Raw genomic sequence first — 5,537 nt, 5'->3', positions numbered from 1 at the left:
ACATACTTTTGTTGCCTTATTTTCCTTTTGATGTATTACATGTAAATTCAAGCCAAGGGCTTAATGTGTAACCGAGTTAATACTCTCTTTTGTAACCAAGTGATAACTTGGAAAGCTGTAAGCCCGTAGGGCATTTACTTTTGTTGTTAACATGTAATACTTTTGTAATGAAGTACTCTGTTTAATTGAGGGAATGTGAATCTTTTGTATGTAAATGTATGTTTATATTGATGGGTTTAATGTTATTATTTTGAGGGCGTGACAATATTTGTTAAAAAATATTTTAAAAAGTTAATAAATACACAAAAATACGAAAAATATACTGAATTTTCATATTTTTTTATTTATATTCTTGGTATTTAGTGACTTTTTTTTTCACGAAAATTATACTTTTTAAGTATATTTATGTTAGATGTGTCTAAAAATTTTAAAAATTACTTAAAATATTAAAAAAAATTAGTAAAAACAAAAAAATACGAAAAATAATAAAGTAAAATTTTTTGAAAAATATTTTCAAAAAATTGGAAATGGTTATAATTTTTTTAATATTTTTACTTAATCACTAAAATTTAAAATTTTCAAATAAAATTTTGAGGGTTTCACTACCTTTATTAATGAAATGTCTCTTTGCTATAATATAGATATATAGATTAGAATGTCAATGCATATAAAACTGTTAAACATCAAGAGAAAAAATCTATGGAAGATGTGAATTGATTCATATATTTCAGTACAAAAATTTTAATTTTAAAACTAATTAGTTAACTTTCCTTTTCAAATTTTTAAATTTAAATTTTTAAATGGATCAATTAATTTTCTTTTTGAAATGTGTAAATCAAGGCATAATAATTTATTTTTTTTAAATGATTCAATAAAAACTAACCAATAAAAGATTTTTTAATTATTTAAAAAATAAGAAGTCTATAACAATAGTATGAGGCTTTTGAGTTTCGCAATACTCTTCTCATTAGAAATTTCATTTTCCTTAATATATATTAGCGGTGCTCAGCGGATATATCGATCTGTCCAAACTGACCGAATCGAACCGATCAGCTGTATTTTGGACGGATGCGTGATGACAAATGGACGGATACGGATTAATTTTCTCAAATCTGCTTAGTTTTGGATGAATAGAAGATTGGAGGTTCCTAAACCGCAACCGAACCACGAGTACCCTTAGTTTGCAGGTTTGTTGGATTATTATCTATGTTTGTAGTCATTATTAATAAGACAGATTGGATTGCTATCCAAAATAAATAAATAAATTATGTTGACAAAGTTTATTATGTTGAAAATCTATAAAACATAAACCGCTAAATCAATTCGCATTTATGTGCCAATCCGCTCAATCCGTATCTGTCAATTCGGTGGATGGTTATGGATTGATTTTCTCGAATCCGCTTAGTTTTAGACAGATGATAGATTGGAGGTTTTCAGGACGCAACTAAACCGCGAGCACCCCTAATATATTTATAGTTTAATAATTGATCATAACATTATTTTAATTATAGTAAGATTTTTAATTATTCGTTATATAGTTTTTGATTATGAATCATTAATTTTTAAAATAAAAAAAAAATAGAATGGAAAAAAAATTAGGACAAATTACACTGATAGTCTTTGTATTTTGATTATTGTGTCATTTTGTTTTCTATAATTTCAATTGGTTTGATTTTGACCATTAATTTATAAATTTGTCTCAATTTAGTTCAATTGCTTACAATTGTTAACATTTTTCAATGAAAAATGTGCGCATAAGTGACATATGACATGCTTTAGAAGCAAAATTATAAAATTATGCAATGTAGTGAGTTAATCTCGACCAATTCAGTGATTATTTCTATCAAAAATACTAACAACATTATCGATTGAATTAAATTAACACAATATATGAAATTGTGAGTTAAAATTAAGTTAATTAAAAATATAGAGATCAAAATGACACAATAAATAAAGGTCTATTTTGTGAAATAAGTTAAAAACTACGGGTGTAAACTTGGTCTGCCCAGGCTAACCTATGTCGAGTCTCGTGGGCTCCGGCCAAAATTCAAGTCGGCCCACGGGCTAGAAAATTAGGCATAGACCTAGGCCCAGAGGGTATTCGAGCCTTGGGTGGGCTGGTGGGCCTAGGCTCGGGATTGGGCCTAAACAATTTTTTTTATTTTTTTTATTTTTTATACCAAAATTTTATTATTTTTCGCAAAAAATTGCCTCGAGTGGGTCTTAAGCGGGCCCACGGGACGGACTTCAAAATGATGGCCCAAACCTAGGCCCAAACGGGCCTAAACAGGCCGGGTCCATCTCAGGCCGCGGACCATTTTTTACACTCATATTAAAAATTAATTTTTAATTTTTTTATAAAAAAAGTATATAAAGTAAAGAGCTAATATGATAAAAAATTAAAAAACTAATTTTTAATCCCGTTAACAAAATAAGCCAAAATATAAGGAGTATATTAATGCAATTTGCCCAAAAAATTGATTTTGATATTTCTGATAATTAACGCCACAAAGCGCGCTGAAAGTACGCCAAACAAACCAAGCCATGACAACTGCATCCGTCCGGTATGTCTGGCATCGTTTTCACGACAATTAAAGTCACGAAACTTCCATTCCTTCTTTTCTTTCCATCTAGGCTTCAGTTTGAAAAGTTGGTTGAAACTAATTTAGGCTAGCTATTAAAATATAAAATAAATTAAAAAATTAATCTCAAATGAATTTTTTTTTATCAAGTTAAAATAGTTAAAAAATCAGATTAAAGTCTTGTTTGAAGAGTTGACTATTTAACCATTTTAACCTAACTAAAATAATTGTGTTTAAAAAATTAATTATTTTTTTATAATTAATTTGATAATTATAAAAAAAAATATGAATTAAATATGAATTATTTTAACATATTTTACTCTTTAATAAGTTATTTTAACTTAGGGGTGGTTTGACATCCCCTAAATAATTCATCTTTTTATCTTCTTTTTATTATATCATCTCTCTATTTTTTTACATATTTTTTTATAAAAAAATAAAAATACATTTATTTAAATTATTCTAAACAACCCATTAATCATATTTCCAGCTACCTCCCAGACCGGAGGGACACAGGGACATGACTTTTCATAACTTTTTTTTTTTTTTTTGTTTCTTAATTGACACACACAATCAACCTTACACAATCACAAACTCACAAAAATCCTCTCATTCCAACCAAGCACACTGAAACATAGCTCCCCTCACCCACGTTTTTCTTTTATGGGTGTCATTTGAAATTATCCCTCACATAATTAACTCACAAAAAAAAAAAAAATTAAAAGATTAATTTTTCATCAACTTGTCAAAATATCCTATAATCTAAATCCCAACTAAACACTAACCCACATAACTTTTTATTGGAAGAATATTGTTCAAAAAACAAAAAAAAAACTACAGAAACAATCTAAGAATTTGTTAGGCAATTTAAAAAAAAACTATTGGGTAAGACTTTCAACGGCAGGTGATAAGACCTTTAAAACCATAAAAGTAAATTCTTTATTTTTTTTATTTATTCATCATACTTATTAAGGGTTTTCATATTTTTATATTCTTTGTCTCCCTTTGTTACTTTGTAATTTATTGACTCGCGATTCACTATATGTGGATCACACAACATAGATTTAGGAGCACACTACAAGTTTGTATCTTCTCTTAATTATTTACAAGTAATTTTATTTATTATTTTCAGCTATAAATATTGTAAAAAATTGATTACGAAACCGAATGGGTGATGAATGAATGAATGATAGTTTAGTTGTCTACATTGAAAAAGATATTTTTGATAGCATTGACAATGATACTATCATAGAAAATTTTCAAAAGATAAAAATTCATCAGGGTCAATTATAAAAGCTTAAAATTAAAACCTTTTTATAATAAATATTAATTTTTTATGTTTAATATTAGCTCAAAAAAATTATCATCATGTTATTATTATTAATGAGAGAAGAAAAAATTTTAAAATTATAATTATGAAGTGGTCCTATATTTAATTCCTGACTATGCCTCTGCTACTCTTAAAAAAAATTCTTTCCAGACACAGCCTCACCCTCAAATACCTCTTTATTTTCCTCTCCTTTCCTTCAACGACAACAACTCATTTTTCCATTATTATTCTTTTCAAAATTTAAAATTTGAATTTCACAAATTCAATTTTTGTCTTTTTATATTTCGGTGATCCTATGTATTTATTAACATAATTATGATATTATTATTGATCCTATCCATTATACAAATTATAAATATTAAAAATCACTCATATTATACCATTTCACCTATTAATACATTAATTAATATATATAATATTATTCTTTATATTTACAACCACGAACCTTTCATCTCCTAGACTTCCTACCCACACCACACCACACCACACCACACCACAGTACTCTTCAGCAAGCAACTCCCACCACGTTACGTTGCCGTTTTCTCCTTTACGCCACCACTAGCGACACCCAATTTAGCGTCACGCGCCGTCTCAATTCCCGTATTACGCGTCACCGCGCCGCCAATCTAGGCACGTTCTCTTCTCACTCCTCCCGAGGTTCTCTCCCTCTCTCTAACTTTTTCAACTGCATTTTTTTAAATTCACAAATCCAGATCTCTGTCTCTCTATAGAGAATCTCTCTCCCTCTCTCACTGTATTAAATCTTTTGATCTGAGTTCTGATAGCGTTGTTTGATTTGATTCACATCGCTAATCCACTTGTTCGCAGATCGAGGAAAGCAAAAAAAAAAAAAAAGCTTTTGGCAATGGCGAGATTCCAAAGGCTGTCAATGATTGTTCTCTTGGCGATTCTCTCAGTACAACTCACTGTATATGCAGATCAACAATCTCCGGTTCCGGCACCTCAAACCGGCGCGCCGTCGCCGGAACCGAGTTCTCCTCCGGCTCCTGCGTCGAATCCCGCTCCTGCCTCGTCTCCGACGCCTTCGCCGGCAGCTTCTCCACCGATGAAGTCCCCGGTTCCGGCGCCGTCCATGACCGGCGACGTCCACGAGAGTGACGTGAATGCGAGTGACGAGGAATTGTCCGGTGGACTGAAAGGTGGACAGAAGGCTGGGATTGTGCTCGGAGTAATCGCCGGCGTGTGTCTCGTCGGAGTCGGAGGGATGGTGTATAGGAAACGGCAGCAGAACATCCAGAGGTCTCAGTTAGGGAACGCCGCCAGGAGAGAGATTCTCTAGGTATACATACATACATATGTCTATATCTATATATATCTCTGAACCACCGTCTCTTCTCTATACATCAATCTAGTGTTATTGTCATATCTTCTTCCATAGTAATAGAGTGATTTCGTTACGTTAAAGCTTGAGATTTGGACTGAAGATGATTTTGTAGTGCTAATAAATTTTGAATTTTGAGTGATTTTTTGGTGTTCATTTCAATAGTTTGGTTGATTTTCTGATCATATGTAAACATGCTTTACATGATGTATGAATGCAGAGGAATGCCTTTGAATATGGAATCTCCTTTATTGGTTTATATATCTCTTCCATTTTGGCATCA

At 30.9% G+C, this 5,537-nt stretch overlaps 1 non-coding gene across 1 annotated transcript; it reads left to right on the top strand.

Annotated features, from left to right (window-relative positions):
* The first annotated feature begins 4,345 nt into the window (after positions 1 to 4,345).
* On the top strand, positions 4,346 to 5,537 carry LOC114273276 (uncharacterized). The gene is made up of 2 exons (XR_014350245.1): positions 4,346 to 4,569; positions 4,741 to 5,537. It is a non-coding gene; the product is annotated as an uncharacterized LOC114273276 (transcript).

Source organism: Camellia sinensis, chromosome 14, assembly GCF_055761805.1.
Source record: "Camellia sinensis isolate YWXY chromosome 14, ASM5576180v1, whole genome shotgun sequence".
Lineage (NCBI taxonomy): Eukaryota > Viridiplantae > Streptophyta > Magnoliopsida > Ericales > Theaceae > Camellia > Camellia sinensis.
This window is presented reverse-complemented; position numbering and strand designations above follow the sequence as displayed.